This window comes from Rissa tridactyla, chromosome 3, assembly GCF_028500815.1.
Source record: "Rissa tridactyla isolate bRisTri1 chromosome 3, bRisTri1.patW.cur.20221130, whole genome shotgun sequence".
NCBI lineage: Eukaryota > Metazoa > Chordata > Aves > Charadriiformes > Laridae > Rissa > Rissa tridactyla.
This window is the reverse complement of record NC_071468.1, coordinates 34,902,046-34,927,323: the sequence shown is the minus strand read 5'-3', so window position 1 is coordinate 34,927,323 and position 25,278 is coordinate 34,902,046.

Genomic DNA, 25,278 nt, shown 5'->3' with positions numbered 1-25,278 from the left:
GCACCACAGCAGAGGCTCTGGGTGAGCACATCAAAGGAGGTCTCCCTTTCATCTCGCTGCTCCGAGCAGACGGCTCTGAAGCATCTCTTCCAAGGACAATACGAGGGAGAACTCTAATAACCTTACAGTGTGGAGCCCTGCCAGCGCTCCCAGCGGCCGCTCTGGCGGCGGCTAAAGGGGCGCCTTCTCCGCTTCCACCCTAATTGCCCTTAATTGGCTCCTGCCTGCTGGCAGCAGAATGGCAAGGGCTCTCCAAGGATCACTGCGCCGGAGTGACAACGTTTGGAGAAGGATCGCCCGCCTCTGCCTTGCCCCACCTCCCTCCCGCTCTCCCCCACCCACCAGAGCAATACAATAACCTTCCCAAGCATGAGATTTTTCTGCCCGTGTCTGACTTTTTCTTTCCAGGCCCTGTTCCCTGTTTCTCTGGGAAGGCTTTGCTGGGCAGCTGGGGCAGGGGAGTGGTGCAGAGTCTGTGTCCCAAACCCAGAGGGGTGTGTGCATGGTGGCACCAGGCTGAGGTGGATATAAGCGTTGTCCTTCACATAGCGCTGAGACTGACTTGCCCAAAAGCGTGTGTCGGTGCAACGAGTCCTACTGCTCTGTTGCTTTGCCAGGGCTGTGGATGTAGGTGGCCAGAGCTTGGAGGTCTCCCATGCAGAACCAGCATCCCAGGGGATTTAGCCTGTCCCATCCCACAGAAAATCCCACTTTCTGTAGGGAGAGGTGCTCACTGTCCCAGGGCACCCAGGTGGGAATGGGACTGCACTGCAGGGTGACCTCCTTCCTATGACCTGCACTGTTATCCTGGGGGACTTGAGGAAGGTGGGGAGGACTCCGCTCTGCTGTCCCCTTCATGTCCCAGTGCTGGATGAGGGCAAGCAGAGCAGAAGGCCCCCGCTGCCCCCCTTCCCCAGGAAGGGTTCTCTGGGACATGCTGGCCCTTGGCGCATCTGGCTCCGGTTTCCTGTGGCGGAGCTCCCCGCGTTTTCCCCTCGCTGCTTGACAGCCGCACAAACCGTTCCCTTGTGTCAACAGGAGGGTGGGAAGCCACAACACGAAAAGCACCTTGTAGTCCTGACCAGGCACGTCCCTGACGACCTGCCTCCCTGTTCCTGCTCCCGGCCAGGACAAAACCCTTGCTGCAGCAGCAAAATATAGCCGAGCATCTTCCCAGTCCCTCGTGGTTACCCGCATCCTGGCCGGGGCCAGCCTTGGCGGGCAGTGGGCATCACGTGAGCGACACGCTCGGCGGCAACCTGGCAGGGTCACGGGAAGGCAAACACGACACAAATCCAATTCCGATGGAGGGAGCTGCCATGTCTTTCCCACTGAGGTTATTTTTAAACTGTTTATCAAAAGCTTGCTGCTCTTGGCAGTGGGGCGGGGGGCTATTTTTGGACGCCTGCTTCACCTCTCCACGGAGATGGGCTGGCATAGGCTCGTCCCTTCTTTTGCCTGGCACCCTCAGACCTCCCGTGATCTCTGAGATTTGCCCCGCTAAGGTCACCACTGTATGCTTACTCACGCGCAGAGGGACTTTTTAAGCAGGAGGTCTGAACTCGGGCACAGCCTCGTAATTAGTCCTTATTAGCAAAACTCCTCATCCTTTCCTGCTATCAGTGGTGACACAGCTGCTCGGGTGTGGGCAAAATACATGCTTCTGCCTGCTGTTGTCCTTCGGGATGGTGACATTTGTCCCGACCTAAGCTTGGCACTCTGGAGCTTTGCATTCAGGTGATGTCTCTGCTACTGACTTCCCACTTGCTGCTGCCATGTCACTTTGCCCGTCTAGGAGAGCAAGGCCGTATTTCCCTACTCCACGGGGTTGCTGGGACAAGTAATTGGGGCAGGCTGACTGAAAACTCAATGCTGTCCTCTCAGAGCCACTTCTCTGTGGATGGGTGAAGAACATGACAAGTTTCACTGAGGTGTGACGTTGGGAACGGTGGTCTGATAAGGTGGGGCTCAAAGCAAGTGCAGGGAGACAATAGGGGTGCATGGAAGTGCTGCAGCTGTGTGTTGGAATCAGTGAAAACACAGACTAAAATGGCATTGTAAAGCAAGCCATCAGGCTCTGAGGTTAATAATAGGCTGCATGAGCCTTGACTGTGTAGAATAAAATCAGTCCTTAAAAGAAGCTGACTGGCACTGTGCTTGACCCTGACATGGTTATCCGCAGGAGCCCGAACAAACGACTGGCCTCATTACCGACCCGCAGCCAGAAGTATGGCTTGAGATGCTCTGGGCTCGCATAAAGAAATCAGCACTGTCCACACTGCCCTTGCGGTACCAGGGGAAAAGTCTTGGAGAAGTTTCCCAAGAACATCAACAAATTCAGGGATTTCCTTTTGCTAACAAAGATCAAATCTTCTGCTGAAGGCAGATTTTCTACATTCGAAGATGAATTTGGACAGCCAAAGGTGTGTGCAGGCCAGGAGAATCTCCTCCAGGAGTGAAGACAGAAGAAAGCCAGTGCTGGCACGTGCAAGATTTTGGACTCAAAGAAGATGGATATGTCTTTTCTTACAGGAAGCAACCGGAAGAAAAGGTGAAAACCACTTTCCTTCACAACTGGCAGGGCTGGCTCGGTATCCTTCAAGCTACGCAAGCATACACAGCTGTACTCTCCATCCCCAAGATTTAAGAGGGAGACAGATTTCTCTGAAACAATAGACTGGTAGGAATCTAAAAGCCCCATTGGCACACACACGGGAGAAATTGAGGGTGAGCCCATAGTCATCTGTGACAAAAACCACCCAGTCACCCCTGTGACCTAGCTGGTCACCATATCCGTGGACAAGATAGTCAGAGGAGGCTGATAATGCTGGGGGTGGCAGATCAACAGCAAAGAGCTCAGGGGGAAAATCCTTGGGGCAATGAACCAAGGGGTAAACGCCAAAGGAGAAACATGAAAGAGGGAAGGGAGATGCACTGCCACGTGGAGGACACATAGTTATATCCAACAGCACCCACAAGTGTGGGTGTGCATGTAAGACAAGGCAATATGTCCAGGGAAACACAGTCATACAGATTTTTAAGCAAGTTAGGAATAAAATGAGCAGGGTCACTAACAAGCTCCTGCAGACATGCATCAGGGGAGGCGACCGCAGCACGTGGCTGGCTGCAGGAGCCAGGACTGTAAGGGTGGCCAGGGCAAACCTGCTGGGGAGGACGTGCTCGTGGAGCGAGTCCCTTGGGTGTACTGAAGCTGCTGGCACGAGAAAGCGTTGCTGGCATGAGGTCTCGCTGAGGCAAGTTGCCCCCTGACATCTGTGGGCATGTGGATGTGAGCAGACATTCCCGTGGTGAGTAAAGGTTATGCCATGTCGCACAGGCAGACAGGCACGTTCACCATGAGAGGGTCCAAAGGAAAAATCATGCCCCTGGCCCTTCCTCTTACTAACAGGGAGGGAGTGACTATGAACAGAAGGATGATTGGGAAGACTTGGGCAGTGACCACGAGAACCTGGAGCCTGCCTGGATGAGGGATGAGTTCACTGTTCCCAGTCAGAGACCTCAAGAGGACAGAATTTTTGGAAGGGGAAAAAAAAAAGGAAGGGAAAAAAGAGAAAAAAAAAATACAGTGCCAAATGTGCTATTGCTGTGAGCAGGATTCACAGGTCAGCGAAAGCAAAACTCATCCTGTCACTCTATAGATCCCCCTCAAACCTGGAGTCAGAGCCCACCTGGCTGCCTTCTGCCTTGGGCCACTTCCCAAAGAAAGATGGAGAAAAATGCACCAGAGGGCTTTGCACAGCTCTATGGCCAAGAGTCTGTCTAACGACCTTTGCCTTTCTGGGGGTGTGACAACACAGAAGCAGGTTTCCCTGATATCAGCGCAAAGACCTGAGGCTGGAAACACCCTGGGTTAGAAAGCTGGGGGAAAAAGGACTTGGTGCAAGCTGGAAAAGAGCCAGGGATTTGAAGGAACAGTGAGAAGACAGACATCATCTTGGACATCACAGGGAACACTAACAGACATGAATGCAAGCAACCCCTGCACACTGTTTATGTCCAGAAGGGTCCTGGTATCTCCAGACCTAGAGAGGTCCCTTTTTTTCTTCCCTCCATCCTTTAAGCTGTCCACACCACATATGCCCTGCAAGCTTCATCTGACAGTATTTGTGCCACAGAGCTCCTTGTCACCAGCCACCGCCGTGTTTTGTACAGCCTCTTGATGGGCTCACTACCCAGCCCAAAGCCTGGACCAGGCCACCACAGAACCGCAGAATCACAGAATGGTAGGAATTGGACGGGACATTTGGAGGTCACCTAGTCCAACCCCCCTGCCAAAGCAGGGTCACCTAGAGCAGGATGCACAGGATCATGTCCAGGTGGGTTTTTAATATCTCCAGAGAAGGAGACTCCACCACCTCTCTGGGCAGCCTGTTCCAGTGGTCTGACACGTTCAAAGTAAGGAAGTTTTTCCTTATGTTGAGATGGAATTTCCTGTGTTCCAGTTTGTGCCCGTTGCCCCCTTGTCCTGTCTCTGGGCACCACTGAAAAGAGCCTGGCCCCATCCTCCTGACACCTGCCCTTTAGATATTGATAAGCATTGATGAGATCCCCTCTCAGTCTTCTCTTCTCCAGGCTACGCAGACCCAGTCCTGTGTGTGGCTGCAGGACCCTGAGGTGACACAGAGAAGGAGGAGAAGTGGTGTCTTAGTTCACGTTGGAGAGGGCCAGAGGTCCCAGCCCCACCTGGCAGCAGCACCCCTCTGTGTTGGGGAGGGGGAGTGGGGACCAGCACACACTCCCAGGCACAGCAGCTGCTCTGCGAGCGCTGACTCCCCATGGGGGACGTGCTGCCCGCCTGGCACCGAGACCGTCCTTCTCCTCCTTTGTGGCATGAAACAAAGAGCAGAGGGAGGGAAGGAAGTGACTTCTCTGGAAGCGATTGTAGCAGTGGGATGAGCACCCATCTCTTTCCGAACAGACGGAGGAGTGACTCCCCCAGCCCTTCTCCCGTCCCCTCTTGCCTCCCATTCACTGCTGGCATCCCCTCTTTCTCCCCCCTCTCCCTCGCCTTCTGCAGGCTGTGAAACTGGGAGAGAGGAAAAAAAAAAAGAAGGAAAAAAAAAAAAGAGAGAGAGAGAGAGAGGAAGCGGATTCGGGGCACTGGCTGGCAGGCAGACAAGGAGCGCGGCAGGGGCGGCTGGGAGCCCGGGACTCTCGGCCGCTGCCAGGGCCTTCTAGGCTGCGGGGCATGTACGTGCGGTCAGCAACGTGCGAGCCGGTGTGTGCCGGAGCCGGCAGGCACGCGCGGCTGGCAGCCTGCGTGCCCCTCCGCTCAGGCTCCCAGCAGGCAGCACCCCCCCCACACCAGCTGGCAGCCTGCCGGGTGACTGGCTGCCACCACGCACATCCCCGCTGACCCTGCCGGCGACATCCAGGTGATCACAAGTTTCCGAGCGGGTGGGTACGCTTTTCTATCGCGCCAGCCCGCCTGCCATTTTTGAAACTAAGAAAGAGAAACCGTGACCTGCTCCGTCCCAAGGCCGCATGCCTCCTCCCGCCGGCGATGCCATGCTGGGGATCATGCTGCTGCGGCTCCCTTCTGCCTGTCTCAGCAGTTTCGGAGCAGTTCCCAGCCCAGCACGGCTCCCGTGCCCTTGAGGAGTCGGCAGAGCACTGAGGCTCCCTCTCTCCCTCCGCTGAACCCCTTTTCACCCTCCTGCACCCCATTTTGGGAGCATCCTGCCCTGCTCCCGCTTCTCACCCACCAACTTGGGAGCAAAAAGAGGTCCCACTGGCACCCCAGTGGGATTTTGGAGTGGGGGCTCCAAATGTCTCCCCAAATGTACCCAAAAGTCATATTGCACACTCAGGCACAGTTTCCCCTACACTCATATCAAATTCACGGGAAGGGAAGGGAAGGGAAGGGAAGGGAAGGGAAGGGAAGGGAAGGGAAGGGAAGGGAAGGGAAGGGAAGGGAAGGGAAGGGAAGGGAAGGGAAGGGAAGGGGCAGTCACAGTGGAGCATTTTATAAGATGTGGTTTCTTCGTTTCCACCTCTGTGCATTATGTCGTGGGCCAGCTGGGAGTTAACTGAGTCTTAGTCTCCTTCTCCTCATCTCCTGACAATGAACGAGGTTTCCAGCTGTTTTGGAGACCACAGAACAGTCTCCAGGGCCGGAGGTGTGCTGAACCCATGAGTCAGCAGCTGTCGGTAACGGTTAGACACACGTGGGTGACACCGCTGGGGTAGGAAAGTCCCTGTAATATCACGCACCGGACAATAGGCACGTAGTAACTTGGCTACCCAAACCCATCCTTGGTGAGACTAAGAATATACCAACACCGCAACCAAGGCATCCCTACGTCCCGGAGAGCACGTACGACTTAAGCCCTCTGGGGAGGCGGCAGCAGCAGCACAGCTACGCAGGGATAGAGCCTGCAGCAGCCTCTGTGGGTCATGGCTCTCGTGCCGGTGGCTGTCAGCTGCCTTTCACTGCCCTCTGCACCTGCGTTTGCTCACTTTTGGTATATCCCACCCGTTTTAACTGCACCTCAGAGTAAAGCAGACCCCTCTGAAATCCTCTGAGAAAGATGTTCACCCCGCAGCAGACAAACCCAAGGGGAACTGGTAGCACGTGGGGCTGTGGGGGGTCGCTGGTGCTTTTTCAGGGTACTGAGATGCTCCTGGGTGGCAGGGTACCTCCTTTGCTGGGTGTCACTTGCAGAACAGCCCAGCAGAGCATTGTCGTAGAGCCCCGGCCCTTTGCTTGGGAAACATGAAAAAGGCCGCAGGCAGGGAGAGGCAACTGTCATGGAGGGGGCAGGAACACCAGCTTTTGAGCTCACACCGGTTGTTCTTGTAAATATTTTATTCATTTCTCAGTTATTCGCTGTAGCATGCCACTATCTAGCCTCCGGCTATCAGAAGGCAAAAGCACTGAAGAGCGTTAAGTGTATAAGCAGGCCTGACACATAACAACTGCTGCATGAAGGCAGCACTTTTCATCTTCATGTCCTTTTCTGCAGGTTGCTAACCCAGCCCCAGGCCCCCGGCTCTGCCCCTGCCCCTCACTCCCGCAGCATGCCTGAAGGCCGTTTAACACACCACATATACAGTGGCTTCATAATTTTTACTCCCAGTGCCAGCAAAACATTAATTGTCCAGGGCGGGGGGCCGATAATAATCCAGGTTACTCAAAGCGGACGAGTAATCACATATCTATAAAAATGGACAAAGCTAGCTTGGAGATGGGCTGCCATCACATTCCCTTAAACAAAGGAGGCAGATGAGGCAGATCTAATCACATCTTTCATTGACCCCATCCTGCAAACTGCCTTTGCCGTGTTCAGTGAGGAATGGTGAGCCTTTGATCCGGGTAGCCTGAGCTGAGCAGCTGAGATGGGTAGAGATGCAGAGTCCAAGCCCCTGGGTCCAAACCAATCTTAGAGAGCTCCCCAAACATGGGAGCTGTTCAGTGTTCTGCTTCTAGTGGAAAGGCATCTTGGCCTGTTGGCCAAGGCACAGCAAGGTCCAACCAAAGCATGTTGGACTTCATTTCAGACCGCTGGGCACAGCACTGGGTTGATTTGCAACCTATTTGCCCCCATAAGGCTAAGAGAAAAGCCCTGCTCTCCCGTACAGCTCTGCTCGTCGCATGCCGGCTGCTCTGCAGACAGCTTTCCAGCTCCATGTCCAGCAAACCTCTTCCCTTCCTTGGCCAGGCTGTTGCAGATGGACACCACCAGCACTTCCTTCCTCAGCTTATTCATCGTGAAGGGCACGACCAGAGCCCGTGACAGCAGCAGCAGAGGAAGCGGGAAGTTCCCACTGAAATTTGCAAGAGTCTGTTGCACACGGGCAAGGCTGGCCACTGCGGAGACTTGTTTCTGGTGTGTGTGGAGAAAATTCAGCGCGGCACTGGTGAGACACAAAAGCAGGACTATGGAGAACCTGCCCTCCCATGCTCTCCAAGACCTGTTTGTTTGACAGTTTTGTTTTTTCTGCCATTCATGGCAGAAAAGGTGGGTGCTAACACCAAGTGGATGTCAGAGGAGGGTTGGGTCTTCTCCCTTTCTGCCTCTGGAAACCAGCCAGACATAACTCCACTGGGAGCATTACACCTGAAGGCAGCTGAAGGAAGCCGTGTCTCGCTGACAACACAGAAAAAGGAGATTCAAAAGATGCCAAGCTTGTCAGTCCAGCCAGGCGGCGAGGGCAGATCCCCACCTGCTGCCAGCTATCGCAGCTCCCCCCAACACCAGCAGCACTTTAGCAGGCGCAGACCGTCCCCGGGGCAGTGCCGCTGGGAGGCTGCTCTTCGCCGTAGGAAATGGGAGCAGCAGCTTCTCTGACTGCACGTGTGGAGACCTCAGCCAGGGCATTGTGCTCCGGGCTTATTGCCTGCCCAGCCATTTTCCTGCTTTCCCCAGGGTCCCTGAGTTCTGCCAGGGCATTTCCCACCTCCAATCCCCTGCGACCCTCTGCCTGCACACCACCACTGATGTCCCAGCAATGCCCCACTCTGGGCAAAGCCGGGGACGGCTGAATCCTGTGGCGGGAGAGCTTTGTGCCGCTGGCAGGCTTCCCACCCATCCTCCACCTATTCCTCGCCTTCCTACCAGCACTGCTCCGAACAGCAAGGAGAGAGCTGCCGGTGGGAATAACAGGGTGTATTATGCTGACGCTACTTACTGGGGCTGTCTGTCCAAATGCCCTGAAAGCTTCTCCCGTGTCAGCCCATGCTTTTCCGTCTGCTGACAACTTCAGGATGCTACACCTCTGCATTCACTGCTTCGTCCCTGAGGCACCAGCACAGTGAGGACCCTGGGGAGAGGAAGAAGAGGGGCCAAGAAGTAGCAGAAGGAGGAGTTGGGATGAGTAGAAGGCTGGGATGAAAAGCGAAAGAAGTGACAGGATCAGATAGGGGAAGGGGCAGAAGGAAGGAGATGGGTTAAGGGATAAACTGAAAGGACGAGAAGGGAAGAAGTTGCTCAAAGGGAATTACAGAGGTTGTTTAAACTGAGAATCAGTGGGACAGAGATTGCCTCCATCGTTGCCCAGCATCTAGGCCTGGATCCCAAATAAGCAACAAATTAATAGATGTGTGAACTCAAAACAGAGCTTAGAGGGGAGATGAATGGGTGAGAATTACCAGCATTCGGAAAACTGAGGAGACATCCAGACCCAGAAAGGCAAACAGAAAGAAACAGGAAATGCAAAAGCAGCCAGGTCTCAGCACTGAAATCCCTTACACAAGGAGGGAGAGTGAAGGAAATGATGAAGCTGAGCTGGCACACTGGGAAATGGCCTGGCCCCATCCTGTACCGCCAGTGCTGCTTTGGGGGAGCTTAGCACCAGAACACTCCGTTTGGGAAATGCCGCTCTGGAAATAGCCCACTTGGTAGTGAGATCATTCATTCTTCTCGGCTGGAAACCTGACCCTGTCGCCAAAATTATTTTCCAGACTAGAAGCTGACGTTCATGGAAAACTTCGTCCCCAAGATCCAAATAGTGAGATCCTGAGCTTGTTGATGCTGAGCTTCAACACCTCGGCAGGCTGCACAGCCATCTCAGAAGTCTCTCAGGCCTTGCTGCCACCTGGCTGGTGGCTAGTCTCTCTCCTCACACCGTGACCAGCACCCAGGCAGCCCATGGGCTGTCTAACCTTGGGTTGGCACGGAGTGCTCATTGGATGGTCTTCAGATTTATGGGGGCCAAAGCCCAGCAGTAAGTGGCAAGGGCGTAAGAGGGCGCAAATACCTGGTTTGATATTATGTCTCCTGGCTGCCATTAAAGGGAGTTAAGTCCTCCTGGATCTCCGGCAGCAGGAGGGGACATGTTTTTGGATGTCTTTTCTGGCTCCAAACATCACATGAATGAGTGTGGATAAGTCAAACACTTTCAGTCATGGCTTTTGTCACGGAGTCATGACTCTGCCAAACCACCATCCTACTTCTGAGGTTTTGGGCAACTTCCACCGTGCCATGCCGGGGATGTGAGCCATTGCGTTGGCAGGGCATTCTCTCCCCTGGCTCTGCACTACCTGCTGTCCGTGCTGCTTCGGCTGCTTTTCCGTAAGCAGTTGGCCCCGATCCAAAGAAAACAGCAGCAGCGATGCCATGCCATTGCAAGGCATGTCTGCAGGAAAGCCAGGCCCGCCGCAGGCAAGCAGCCTTCGCGGAGCTCGGGGGGAGGCTGGGCACACTCCGGGCCCTGTGCCTAATATTTGCCGTGGCACCCGGATAATATTTGTGTGCAGCTGGCAGGTGCTCACTTCGCTTTGGCTGGGGAGGTATTTGAGTGTGTGGTGAAGGTGTGAATTATACCATTCCAGGCACTGAGGAGCACTTGAGGGACAGCCAGGGCTGGAGGCATCTCCCCTGCCTCCAGTTTTGGTTGCAGGCAAGCTCCTGCAAAGCCCTCGCCTCCCCGCCTTGCCCTCTCTGCAAAAAGCACTGCCCTGGGGGGGACAGGGCGGCCCCAGAAGCCCCCGGCCACTTCACTCTCAGGCACCCCAGGGGGAACCAAGGGGCGATGCTCCTGAGGAGGAGCTGAATTTGGAGATTCAGGAGCACACCAGTTGGGATGTTGGAGGGAACCGAAATGCCAGGTGTCCGGATGGAGGGGTGGCACCGCGGGGGACGAGAATCCCCGCGCTCCCACCGGCAGTGAATAACCATTATCCGGGCCGCCTACAAAGGCAGCTCGCTGCCTGTGGGCAGACGTGATGGCAGGCACAGCCTCGGCTCCCGCGCTTGTGGGAACCAGGCAGAAACTCTCCCGGTTCCCCCTGGGCTCGGTTCAGCTGTGCCGGGAGATTTACATTGGCAGCGGGGCGACGGGGAAGCTTGCCCACCCCTTGCCCGCACGCTGCCAGCGTCCTGCCAGCCTTTCGCCTCTGTGAACTTTTTGTCTCCCGTGTGAAAGGGGAGCGTTTTTCAAAGGGATCGCTTAAACATTGGCATCTTAATTAGAAGTGGGCAAATGGCACGGGGAGCCCTACCTCTGGCTCGGAAGCGCACCTTTGCCCATCCGCTCCTCTCTTGCCGATCGGCACCCTCCTTCGCCACCAGGTCCCCAGGGACATCAGCTGGCCGAGCCCCTCGATCCATCCTGGCAGCCCTCAGCCCCCCACTGCCCCCAGCCTGGCTGCCCGTGTCACGCATGGCTGTGCCAGTGTCCCTTCCGTCCCCTCTCCCAGCCTCCCGCTGCTCTCCCAGCCCCGGGACCCTGCCCCCTCCCAGCCACCCCTCGCTCCTGACCCTGGTGTCACCTGTAGCCGCAACAGCTATTCAGCCTATATCCATTACTAAATGAAGAATCCAGTGTGAAGCAGCAGAAAAGCTCCGGCTGTACAATGCGCCCGGAGTGAAAAGGAAAGGCTGTTAACATCACTTGGAAAGGGGCCTGCATTTGACAACAAACATGGCCAAGTTTTGAGCTCCTTGCTAATTAGTCTATTAGCTATATGAGCAGAGAAAGCCTCTCGCCATCCAGCACCGCTCCACTCTCGCGCTTCAGCCCCGTCACCTCAGGAATCCCCTGCCCCGTCTCCGTGGCGCGGTGCTACGTAGGCATCACACCAGCGGCCGCCTGGCCACTCGCCTGTGCCTGAACGGGAGAGCCAGACGGAGACGGTTTCTCGCCGATGGTTTTCTCTAAGGAACAAAAGCTGCTTAAAAAAAAGAGGAGCCAAAGCCCCAGGTGCTGCTGGGATGCGGGGCTGCCGAAGGAGAGGGCACCCTGCAGTAATCCACGGACCCACACGCTGGCGGGATGGACATCCCCAGCCTGATGGTGCTGGCCAGGAACAGCCCTGTGAAGAAGGTGTTGGGGACAACTCGTCCCCTTGCCAAGGCCCACGCCCCCCGGCCACCCTCAGGTGCCAGCAGAGCCGGCAGCCCAGGGAGGAGGTCACTCCCTGGTGGGCCTTCGAGTCAGGAGCGAGCAAAACCATCGCTGTTCGCCCCAGCACATGAACCAGCACATCTCTGCACCCACAACCTTTCTGGCACCTTTCTGGCACCTTTCTGGCAACCCAGCCAGCCAACCCAGCAGAGAGAGGCTCCCAGTGCTTCAGCACCAGATGGAGAGCATCTGCCCGCCCATCCATCCATCCATCCGTCTGTTCATCCGTCCGTCCATCTGTCCAGGGAATGGGTTAAACAGCCCATGCCCCACCCTGCGAGGCCAGCCTGGGCTTCCAGGCATGGAAGGGAGAGGCTTACAGCTGGGGCTCATTACGGGGCAGCCATAAAGAGGGTGGAGGCGCTTCCTCCCACACTGATCAGAGGAGCTTCGCAACTGTGTGCCCTGGAGCCAAGGGATGAGGTCCAGGGCTTGTTTACCGCCTCCTGTGAAGTAGGGGAGGTTTGTCCACGCCAAGGAGAAAGCCGGCTGATCCTACCAAGAAGCGATGTGTTATGTGCTTCCCCAAAGTGTGGGGACCACTTGATGACCACCTGGTCTGCTTTGGTTGATTTCTCCAAATCAGGAGGGCCTGATTTGCCTGGCCTGCCTGAGGACATTTATCCATCTAATATTCCCCCCACCAGTAGACAAGAGGGGATACTGTGCTCCCTAATATTTTATTGACTGTCTTCTGTTAATGGAGCTTGTTGACAAGCGACAGAGATAGATAGATAGATGCATCTCTGCTGCCTGAAAACATGGAGCCGTGGCAGAAAAAGGTCCAATTCATTCCTGCCCTGTGCAGGACTTGCAGAAATCAAGAGGCAGCCTTTCCAATTTGGCCACAGTGCACTGAGGGATTGACACCAAAATCTCCAGCTGCTGAGCGCTCTCTGCTCAGAGAGACTGTCCAAAAGACTTGGAGATCTTGGAGAAATTTAGCAAAAATCCTAAGGGATGCACTAATAGCAGAGGAACGAAGCATTTTGTCCTGGGGATGGCATGTTGCCTGGCCATCAATGGATGAATGGAAACTCACGCGCCAAGGGATGCCGGAAGCATGGCCTTTTCCCTTGGAACGAGGGGAGCTCCACATGAAAAATGGATGACTCACTCTCCCGAGCACCACAGTCAGATGGGGAGGGGAGGAGGTCACGGTTCTCCTCCAGGCTCAGCCCCCGGAACAAACTTGCCATATACCAAAATGAGATATTATGAGTTCTTTGGCTGGCTCTGCTGGCTGGTAGACATAAATAGTGTAGATGTAATCCCCTCTGGTTTCCAGTGAAAGCTGGGAATGTCTGGAGGGCCAGCTGTAGCTTATGAGGGTTGCTGTGGTGGTCGTGTACCTCTTCAGCAGAATTGATCCAACTGCTCAGGCAGTTTCTTCTTGGCTGAGCAGGGCGGCCAGAGAAGGTACTTTCCAAGATCTGAGCTGTGTTATCCACCGTGACGCCTTTCTCCTCCCTTCCAAGCACGGGGGATTTTGTACTCCCCCCGGGATGGCCTTATCAAATGCTCTTGAGCTGCAATACAAAGTCCTGGAGAAAGCAATTCCCCTTGGTTTCATCCTACACTGTTACACAGGGGCGATTCAGCCAAGGAGTTTGGAATAATTATTTATTAATAGGTCATGAGATCACTGAGGTCACTCGCCTGTGAAATCACTGAGGAGCAGAAAATGGATCATTGGCCTCAAGTCCTTGAGAAATCATATAAACCTGTGGAGGATGTCTTTGCTCCATCCCTCTTCTACTCTTGACAGATGTTTATACCACAGTGGCCTCTCTCATCTCAGTGCTGTAATCCAGGCAACGGTCAGCCCTTTCCTTGCCAATGCCTCCTTTAGTGCGTGCAGTGGGTTGGCTTTTCCATGTTAACGAGGCTTAGGGTCTAGTTTTTCCATGCAGCCTCCACCCAGCCCCTGTGAACATGCTTACCCTCTGGCAGAGGCACCCATTTGCTTGAGCCAACCTTCACAGAGCATTTGAGTTTGAAGTGGCGGTTTGTGTGCTTCAGCACGGGGCTGAACCAACGCAGCTGCAAGAGGATTTCCCATACAGACTATGGCACCAGGTCTGTGTGAAAAGGAAGGTAGCTTAGGTCTGCTCTGAACAGCCTTCTGCAGAAGTCTGGCACAGCTCCGAAGGACTCCTGTGGGTTCGCTTTCCTACTGACCCCTTAGAGGACTCACCAGCTTCAGTGCGTTCTCTTCCTGAAGGACTGCTGTGAGGTCTACTGGAGGCTAGGCCCTCTTTCTCCTGATGTCTTGAAAGTTCATTCAAGGACTGATGTTTACTCCACGCTTGCAGCTTACCCTGGATTAGTGGTTTAACTTCAACCACAACAAAGGGTAGGCTTCATCCACCACTTCTCTAAATTTTTACTTGTTATCTAGCCAGCACCCGATGAGAGACCCATTCAAGAAGCCTTCTCATCTGATTGCTGTAGACAGGAATGATGTAAAGAGCCTTTCTGGTTGAGCCCCAGTTCTGCAGAATTAGGAGCCTCCACAGTGCAACTAAACCACCGCATTCCGCAGTAAGAAGCGGTAGCAGCCTAGTGTCCTCTGTCAGCTAAAGGGTAGTGTTGTCTGAACAGTGGCTTAAGCTTCACCTGGGCAACTGACAGGTTGCTGGTGTTGTGCCCTGTATCCCACAAGGCTATCCACTTGTTGAAATGGGAGATATGGTGTGGTGTCTGGACAACTCTTCCCTCTTCACTGATTTCCAGCAATGCCCTTCTTGTCAGCCTGCAAAGACCAACTCACGCCTGGAACTGCGTGGCTGTGCCTCACTGTGTAATGGTGCATGACCAAAAACAGGGCACCTGACACATCATCTAGATGTGTCTCTGCCAAGGAGGGATACCGCTATCTAACCGGGCCTGACAGGTATTTGTAACACCTTGGTTTTGGACACTTCTAGAGGAGGAGATTGTGTGGTCTCTGCAAGGCACTCTGTCTTAAGAGGACAGGACAGCTCTTAAGGACCGGAAAAGTTTTTCTGGATGTTGAACCTTATGTCTCCTCGAGATGGAGAACAATCCATTCTGTTCCTTTTTCAGACACTTTTTATGAATTTGAAGGTTGTCATGATTTCACTTTCCTCTTCTCCTAACTAGACTAAACAAATGCAGTTCTTTCAACCTGTACTCATAGGTCGTGGTTACTAGGCTGCTGATCATCTTCCGTGGACCTTAATAGATGCAAGCCTTTCTTCAGCTGCATTGCCCAAAACTGGATATATCCAGAAAGTATGAGGCTTTCCTAATGCTGCATGAAATGGGATGATTGCAGCACACAGGGTGCATGTGGCACTCTTGTTTATATAGCCTCGTAGGGACGTTTGCTTTTCTTCACATCTGTGGGTTATCAAGTCACTCATTAATGACACCCATCACCACAATGACACCCACGTCCTTTTCTGAAGGTCTCGTTGGCTCCTTGTATAGGCATAGAGCAGATTATCCCGCTAAGAGCTGTGGCTTGCATTTGTCCTTACGAATTGCGTCCTGTTTATATTCATTTCACCAATGTCACAATCTGCTTGAGCTCCCATCCTGATCCCCAAAGTGCCTGCAACCACCACGTGGCCAATCATCAATGGCAAATGTAATACGCATCTTTGAGACCAACACCCAGGCTGATCATGCAAAGGGCTCATAGCATTAGCTCTAGGAGACATCTTCCTCGTCTCCTTGCCCTCCAGCCCTGATGTAGAAGGAAATTAGGTAGTTGCCAAATTCGTGTTGGCTATTACTTTTCACCTTGCTATCATGCTTAGTCTTACAAATAGGGCGTCTGCTCCAGGGCCTTTGCTGGCGTTGAAGGCAGCCTGGCAGATCCGCCGTCCCGTGGCTCCATTTCCACTCCTTTAAGAACAGGTACTGTCCCTCTGCCTTTTCTCCCTAGTCATCTGGAACCTCACTCCTTCTTCGTAAGATAATTGCTACCACATTTGAGACCGTTTCAGCCAGGATTTCAGCAGGACTGGCTAATCCGAAAGGAAGGTCACCGGTGAAAGGACAAGGGAAGTGGTGTCTCTGCCCTGGCCGGAGGGCACATGGCTCAAACCCTTCTGCCCAGCTCAGGGAGCCCGCAGGTGCAAGTCCAGCACCTCTTGCAGCCCGAGGAGGGTACGTGAGCCTGGAGACAGCATCCCGCAGCATCTGGCCTGTTTACATAGCAGGGAGCTTTTGTTAACATCAGGAGGTTGGCCAACGAAGGGAAATTTTACAATTGCACCACAGAGCTCTGTTGACTCAAAAGGAAGAGTTAGCTTCAAAGCAAAACAGGCTCCACGTAGCCAGGCTCACGTAGTCTGGCCAGCTGCACAATGAGGCGTTTCAGCAGAGGGCTGGGAGGCTGCTGGATGGATGCACAACATTCACACGGGGCAGATAGCGGCTCTCGCTAGGCAGCTGGCAAACAGGCAGCTCCCGGGAGCCAGAGAGCGCCCTGGGAAAGGGGCAGGCAAGGCGGGGAGACAAAGGCTGCCGGGTGGCTGCGGGGAGACTGCGGGTGCGATGCTGACATCCTCTCCATCAGGCAGGAGCTGGCAGCTGCCTCTCGGTACCAGGAGGGAAGGGAGGACAGGGGACGAATGGGCCACTGAGTTCCCAGGCCCCTTGGGGAACGTGACAACGGTCGCACAAAGCGCAGTTCTGCGCATCAGTGAAGGGGGCTGCCCGAGCATTGTCATCCCCCCCCCAACCCCAACCGCACTTTTTTCCATTTCTTTTCCCAGACAGGAGCGGCCCAATTCTTTGGTGAACCTTTTTGCCTTGTCCTTACCTTTAGCCATGAATGAATTTATTCTTTGCCCTGCTTTTTGGTCCAGCGGTTTTCCCAGGCGGGCAGTGAGAGAGGCAGGCGGAGGGAGCGCTACATCCACCTCTCACTCGCTTCTCCCCTGCCCGCCGCAGAGCCAGGCAGCCCTGCACACCATTAATTACGGGGGACGGAAATGCCCCGTGCCCGATATCCGGTGGGGCTGAGTGATGACAGCCCGCTAATCACTTCCAGAATTTGTGATTGGAATTAAAGGGCCGGGTTCTCCTTTGGTGAGTGTGGGCAGAGCAGCTGGGGGAAGGGAACGGCCCCTCTTTGAGAGGAGACGAAGCTGCGCAGAATATTGCTGCGCTGCTGGGGCGATTCAAGCACTGGCTGGCTGAGAGGTGATTTATGAGCCTATGATAGATGTCCTGTGGGACATCTTATGATAGCGAGCAGTTACAGCTTTGCCGGATGACAACCTTCCTCCCTGCCCATCACATGCAGCACCTCCACATCCAGCATTCGTGTGCTCCTTCCCCACCTTCTTATGCTCCTGGGAAAGAGCAGGTCCTGCCTCCATTCTGCCAGGCAATCAGTGCTGCCCACTTGCCTGCTTTCCCAACAAGCACCTGCGTGCTCCTTCCCTTCTCACCCACTTGTGCCTGGGAGAGTCTTCCCACACACCTCCTCCAAACCAATTTCTCCACTGTGGTGCTGGAGAGCATAGGAAGCCTGGCTGCTTGCTTTATCCCAGCTGGGGACTCACACCACTGGATTCCCCGGTGCTCCCTACCTGCCTGGTGGCTGGTGGCCGAGGCTGCTGCTTGGCTGCCTGCCCTGGGAGGTATACATCCTTGGGAAGGAGCCATCTTTCCTAGTTTTGTGGCTCGGCAGGACCCAGCAGCACCCCAGGGACTCTGCTGACACAAGGAGTGCTTGGTCAGAAATGGCCCCATCAGCTCCCACACTCCGGACACAAGATGTGGCGCAGGGGTGGAGGACACCAAGGGCAGCAAAGTCTTTTATTATTATTCATGTCACCAAGAGACAAGCACTCCAGAAGAGAAGCAAGCCTGTGCTTGTGGACCTGGCTCATTAGCCTGAAGCCTCTCGTCCAAAAGCAGCTCTGGGAGGGCCTCTGAGATGCTGCCCTGTCTAAGCACAGACCAGAACTCTTTTCTCCCAGGAACAAGGCACTGCCCCCATTTTCCCCTGTGCCCCTTTGCGGGGTTTCTCACCTCTTTGACTGAAGCTACAGGTCTGGGCTATAAGGCAAGGAAGATGCTTGTGGTCTTCCCATTCATCTCCACCCTGGGCCCCAGCTATGAAGCTCTCTGAAGGGAGGCTCAGGGCAAGGTCCTGTGGAGATGATCTGGAGTGAGCTGTGAAAAGGGAAGCCAGCAAGAGGGTGGGACGCCTGGAAGGCTGCAAAGAAACTTTTCAGTAATTGTGTCAGAGGAAGAAGAGATGGGGCTGTGGAATGGAAAGTAATGAGCTGTCTGCAGGGCATGCGCAGGACAGACTGGAAGCCTTGGGAGCCTCCTGGAGCCGGGCAGCCAGCTCCTGCAAGAGGGACTTCATGTAATACGCTTGTGTCAGTGCTACGCAAGGAGCTTTGGCGGCTAGCCCATACATTTGGGGATGAGCCTCACTGCCTGACTTCCAGATAAGAATTTTACAAAGATTTCTGTCTCCCAGTTTAAAACCACTGCAGATGTGATGTGTTTCCATGCTTCAGGTGGCCACTTTTTCTTGACTGCCGCGGGACATCCTTTAGCAGAGGTCACCAGTGTGGGAAACTCCTTCCCTGCCTAGCCTGCCAAACGTGGGGTTTGACAGCCTTCTGCAGACCCCTGTCTGCCCCAGCGGGGCGAGGAGGACGTTTGCAGAGAGCCTGGGATGAAATCACGGTCTGGGAGGTCTCTTATTCCTCTTTGCAGCCTCAGAGCTGAGCTCGGTGCCCAGCTAGGATCCACTTTATGAGCTGCTGTTGTTTGACGTGCAATCGCCATCCTGAGCCCAGGGCTTGAGATAGATACAATTAACAGATTTGATGAAATAACTGAGATAAAAGAAGGTGTCTGCTGGATTCTGGGCCAAGCCCTGCCCGGGATCATGACAACAAGCACATTTTGGAGAGCAAACATGTAATCGGGAGTGGGAATTAATTACCTCGGCTTGTTTATCTCTGCTCTTCCTCCCTGCCTCTCACGGCGGCTCACACCCCGTCTCAGTGCCAGGCTGCACGTACGGTAGCAGGGCTTTGACTAAGGCTTGCCTAGGGATCCCGGGCAGCGCGCTCCCATCTCCACACCCTGCCGGGCTGGGTGCTCACTCCTGACCCTGGCAGGCAGCGCAGAGCCATGGGGCAAGCCAGGAGTCAGGGTGGCAACTGCCTGCTTGTGCCTCTTGCCTGCACCCAGGCAACCTGCTCCGAGACGGTGACGGTTCCTTGCAGGCGACCGTCGAGGATGCAGCTCGCTGGCTAAGGGGGCCGAGCAGAGCTGGGGGATGCCAGGGTGCTGAGACGGTGCTGGTTGGCTTCCAGGAGCCGGATGGTAGTTGCTGAGAGTGATGGTGGGTTCTCAGAGGGTGATGTGGAGGAGAAAGGACCCGGCTCAGCCCTTCTCATACGGAGAGCAAAGCAAAGAGGGACCACAAGGACGGAGCGGTGGCGTTGCATGCCAGGTGTTGGGACAGGCCTGCAGGCGCATCCTGAGGGACGGGGATGCTCGGAAGTCGAAGCGGGTCTGCTCTGCTCTGACTGCCAGGGCCACGCTGAGGGAAGCTTCCTCCCTCCAAAGCCTTTAGTCCCACTTCAGTCCGCCCCTGCCTACCCTCACAGCAGAGCTGGTACACGAGTGCCGGAAGGGGACTGTGGGCCTGTGGCAATGGAGGTGGTGAGGGGTGGGGGGACCAGCCCAGGCCTCCCAGAATGCAGGGTACCTCCCCCAGGCTAGCCCCATCTCCTGGGCCCTCCCCTGGCTCCTGATGGGCTGCATCTCCCGTCACCCCACGGTCGCCTCTTCCACTATTGGCCACCAAGAGCTGAGTCCATTGGTGTTATTCGGATCAGCCCATCCAGGTTGTTCCATCCGGGGATGCTACCGAGGAGCTGGAAACAAAGAAAACCCCGTACCACTGCCTGAAGATCCCACACACACTCTGAGAGCAAAACCCCTCTGGCTTGTAAGCGAGATGCAGCCACTTTTTGCAGCTTGTTTAGCAGACAGCACCCTGTGTTCACCAGTGCCTCCTGCCACCCCACCGAGGGGTCAGGTCAGTACCAAAATAATGAAAAGGCGGTACATCACCGATGTCTACTGGCTAAAGAGCCTCACAGATTTCTGAAACACCTCATGCTCTGCAAATTTGTGCAAGTGCTGGCCACACTGGGACTGCATCTTGCAGAAGAAGAGGGCAAGGAGAACTTGGGCAGCGTTAAAATCTTGGGAGACAAAAGGCCAGGCTTGGATGTGAAATACCCCAAGGAAGAGAGAAAGCTTGTAATCAGCTCAGGGAGAGCAGCTCGTGGGAGGACAGGGAGCGTGCTCCGAGGGATGGCACAGCGCAAGGCCTGCACACACAGAGCAATTCCTGTGTACAAGGAGCTCTTGGAGCAGCGGCAGGGAAGGGATCCAAACATGAGTCAGATGGGCGCTCACTTAGAGGAAGGAAATGGTCCAGAGGACAAACACCAGACAGTCAGGTAGAGAGAAGAGCCACCACCTCCTCTCCTGAAACGCTGCTCTGGCCCTCGCGTACTGCAGGTTCCTGCAAGAGGAACCAGCAGCAGGACCTGGGAGAAGGGACGTGCTCCACCTGCCCAGCCCAGATCAACAGAAACGGGGGAGCTCCTCGATGCGCTGGCTAGTAAAACATAGCGACAGCCCAGGCACTTGCCTTGCGGACATGTCCTAAAACAGCCTGCCCACCACACGCCCCTGCCCTTGAGCAACATCTTCATATGGAATCAGCACGGCCACAGCAGGCAGCCCAGCTGGTGTGTGATACAGGGAGCGGAGACAAGGCACAAGGACTGAGACAAGCTGGTGAGCTGCCCCATGCAAAAATTTCCCCCTTCTCCCCACTCCGTGTAAGAATTTACAGCAGGTTTCTCGACTCCACTGGTATCTCCCTTAAACACACGGCAGGGTACTGATGGAGAGGACAGGCTCTTGGGCTCATGGGATGTTTGTTGCAGAGAGCATATGTGCTGTCCTTACAAATGGCACAGCATGCTGCGAAGGACTCTCTTATCAGTCCTGAAGGATGTACCCAACCTAGCATTAAATCTAGCTGGCCTGAGTGCCAAAAGCAACGAAGCTCTGGTCCCACAGACTTCAACATGAGTCATTTACCTCCAGCACGGAGCCTGGACCATGTCCTCGTGGTGACTAACTATTGGCACCGCTAGCTCAGAGGTGTCTACATATGTTCTATGCCTACCTAGCTGCTGTCCTTTCCTAGAGCAAAGTCACACACACACACACACACAAACAGCCCTTGGGCTCTGCCACCAGTGCCCTGCACAAGTCCTGCCCCTTCACACTGGCTTGTGGCCTGCCCTTGCCTTGGCTGAGGAGCAGCATAGCTGCATTGCAGGTGTGCCAGTTCTCCCTCCCCTGGTGCTGCAGCCAGTCTGTGGGGACAAAGACTCTGCCCCAAGATGACGATGATGGCAGAAGACCTCATAACACAGCCCGCGAGCGCTGATGTTATGCTGGTCGCCACACTCAATTCATGACCCATAGCACCTGTTCTTTCTGAGTCCCTGGCGTTTTCTTTTCCTTGTCAGGGCAGGGTACCCCAAGCGTTAGGTATTTAAAGAGACACCCCCTCCCAGTCAGTACAAGGTTTCCTTGAGCCCTCCCAGTCCCACCGCCTGATGGGCATCTCACACAATGAATACACACAGTGCATTTGTGTTCTGGCTCCAGATGGTGAGTAGGATGAGCAAAGGGCTCTTCTCCAGGGTTTGCCTGGTGGTTTCACCCTCCTTGGTTGCTGGGAAATAATATTCCATTGGAAAAGTGAAGGAATTTACTGCGAGGGTGGTGAGACACTGGAACAGGTTGCCCAGAGAAGCTATGGATGCCCCATCCCTGGAAATGTTCCAGGCCAGGCTGGATGGGGCTTTGAGCAGCCTGGTCTAGTGGGTGATGGTGTCCCCGCCCATGACGGGGAGGGTGGAACCAAGAGGTCTGTAATGTCCCTTCCAGCCCAAACCATTCTATGATTCTATGAATAAGTTCCCCTATGTCCCCTCTGAGAGCAAACCAACCCCAAAGACACTGACCAGACTGGAAGGGAGAGACACAGGGGATCCCCCCCCAGCTCTTCCCTCTGAGAGAGACGCAGCGCAAGAGATCTCGGCCGAGCCACGGCTCCCAGAAGCCTCCTTTTTCGCCCCTGCTTCCCAATACCCCCACCAATGTCCCCCACTCCCTCCCTGCCCCAGCTGGGTCAGTCCGGCTGTAATTGTTGTATATGATTCAGTCATTTCCTGACATTCGTCAGCGTGCAGGGTGACCAGGAGCAGATGTACAGGAGCGGAGAAGAGCGGGAGCTATGCCACCGCGTCCAAGAGTGCTCCGGCAGAGCATCGGGCAAGGGGCGGGGCGGGGGGGGGGGAGAAGAAAAAAAAAAGAAAAGAGGAGAGAAGGAAAAAAAAAAAAACCCAAACCACACACGGCTCAATACTTTCCATGTGCTGCCGCTAAGGAGGAAATCGCCTCCATTTGCTACGTGCAAAGCTGGGTGTCTGCAGAGGGGGCCGGGAAGAGAAGGGAGCCTGTTTCCCAGGTGGGGAGGCGGGGCTGCGGGGGAATCTGCGGGCAGCTGGGGGGGGACACGCACGGTGCCTCCCACCCGCACCCACGCGGGACGGGGACGGCAGGAGGGGGCTCAGCTGCAGGTGGTGGAAGGGGTGGGGGGGTGTGCTTGGATTCCCCCCCACCCCCCCCCCCCACCCCGCGCCGGGCTGCCGAGCAGTGTGGGGGGGGGAAATCTGCGCTGCCCCTGCTTTCGGGGTGCCCGGGGGCTCCCACTCCCACCTGCCCCCCCCCCCAGCACCAGGGATGGCAGGAGATCCGGCTCCTTACCCACCACCCAGGCTTGCCTCTTCAGATGGGGTGCCAGCTGTGCCCCCACCCCCCACCCCCCCTCCTGTGGGGTACCCTGCGCTCTCTCTCACCCCTCAAAACAGGGGCAAAGGGGGGGTGAGGACAAATTTCCCACCCGCCTACCCCCCCCCCCCCCCCACCTCCCTCTGAAGAACGTGGGGGCGGTGGGACAAGGGCTACGATGTCCCTCTCCCTTCCCGTGACTGCAGCTCTGTGCGTATTGGGGTGCTGCCAGCCTGCCAGGGCCACTGCCCGCTGCTGTGCCCCTGTCCCCTCCCTGGACCTCCTGTCCACCCGCCTCTGGTAGCTGCTGCCCCCAAGCCTCGTCCCAGCTGGCAGCCTCCTCCTGCACCCCCCCACCCCCGGCAGCCACATCTGCTGGGGCAGGAGAGGGGGAAGGATGCTCCTGACCAAGGTCCCAATCAGAGGCACCCCCAGACTGATGCCTCTGGGACTGTGGCAGAGGATGAAGAGCTTGTGGGGAACAGAACCCCTCCTGGGATTTCGAGGGCTTATCCAGTGACACACTCAGCATCCCCCTCTGGAGCTGAGCATCTCAGAGGATGGAGGTCCTCTCTCTCCAACCACGCCTTGCCCACTCCCACCATCCCCACCAACACGGCAGTTACCCCTCCTTCACCCACACACTTGCTCCTGGGTTGGTGCCACAGGGTACACGCTCCTCGCCCTACTCCACAGCCCAGCAAAATGTGCTGCAAGCAACCACAACCCACCTCTCCTTGCCTACCCCCAGTGCCAGGCGGGGGCCACCCCCCGGGCCAGCCTCTCCAGGGCAGGGAGACCCTTGTGCTGGGAGTGGCACCACGTTACCTCCTGCACCCAGACTGGGAGGCAAAGTCCCTGATTAGACAAGGTCTGCCAGAATCACCCCTGGTCTTTGCAAGCCCATGCCCAGCACAGCCCACAGAGCACATGGGCTTGACGTCTCACCGGGAGACTCTCATGTCCAAAGCGTTTCTCCAGCTGTGAGTGGGGACCGCCAGAAAGACTGGGAAAATACCTTCCGCTGCCTGCAGCCTACACCCCGTCTGTAAACTGTAAAGTCAGCCTGGTTCCGCTCCAGGCTGCTTAAACACCGGTCCAGACCCCTTGAGCACCTTCTGCGTCGTATCTGCAGGCTCACAGCTGCTGAGGAAGTTACAGCCCTCCCAGCCCCTCGCTGGGAAGCCACTGCTCTGTCCCGATTTGACCCATGTCCCCGGGGCCTTGTCTGATCTCATTTGCACCGGTGTCCCACAGGTGAGGAACCCTTGGAGTCCACAGATCTGCCTCCATGCCAGCTAAAGCACAACCAAGCTTTAGGCCATTGCTGTTCCCTGGGAAAAGACAGGATGAACAGGGCCAAGCCACAGGAAATCCAAATGGCCCCATTCGGAAACTGGGTCTGCTACAGGAAAGGCTTGGGAGGGGGGACAATATTTTCAGGGCTGTGGGGTCTTTGTCAAATCCATCGACCATAAAACACAGGGAAGAAAGTGTGCAGTACAACCCATACTATTTTGGCTGGTCCACCCCTTCGCTCATAGTCCTGCTCATCCTCAGAAGACCCCATGTGATGGGTGCCTTGGCCTGTTGCAGGTTTTTGTGGGGCACACTGGGGTACGGATCATTTGGCAAAGCCTTCTGTGATACGCAGAGGAAAGCTTCAGACTGACACACCCAAGTCCCCACCACCCACTGGAGTGAGCAGGATGGCACTTGAGCTCTCCAAAACATCTCTTAGTTCACCTCCTGACCCACAAGCCCCTCTCTGGGTTATGCTGTCCACAGGGATGCCACAGGAATCGGCATCCCGGACAGTCCACCCTGAGGTCCTCCCCGACCTTTTGCAAAGAACAGAACTTACCTCTAAACGCCTCCTGAGACGTGGGACTGTCCCCATTGGGATGTCTCATGGTTCCCCTGCGAGATGCCACGGCTGGAGACCTGCTGTGCACCTACTGCAATGAAGAAGGCTGTCGAGTGTAGGGTCGTGAGATTGTGTCCTAGCTCTGCAGCTGCCAGCCAGCTCCCGCTGGAGGGGCTGTCAGCTCTGTTCACCACCTCTGTGCTCTGTGGGCTGTACACTGTGGTCAAAAGCTGATGGTGCCTACTGAGAAAGGTTCAGTCCATCTATCTGCAGGACGGGTGGCCCTTGTCACCCCATGGAGAGTGCAGAAGCAGCCCCAGAAGCTGCAGAACTGGGTGCAAAGCCATGAGACAGCAACTTTAGCTTTTCTGGGGAATCAATGTGGTGCACGGAGGAGTTAGCAACCCCCGAGCAAAGCAGGGGGACTTCCAACAGGGACCCCAGTTCATCTTCCAGGAAGGTGTGGGGAGGTGGCATCTTCTGCTTGCTGGCGGTGAAAGCGCAGTGGGGATGACGGCACACCACGCTGCCTGGGGAGGAAAACAGCTCTGAAAGCGGACATCCCCTTCTAACTAGGCATCTCCCCCTCTGTTGGTTTATGAATTTATTTTTCTTTTTCCCTCCTTCCTCCTCTT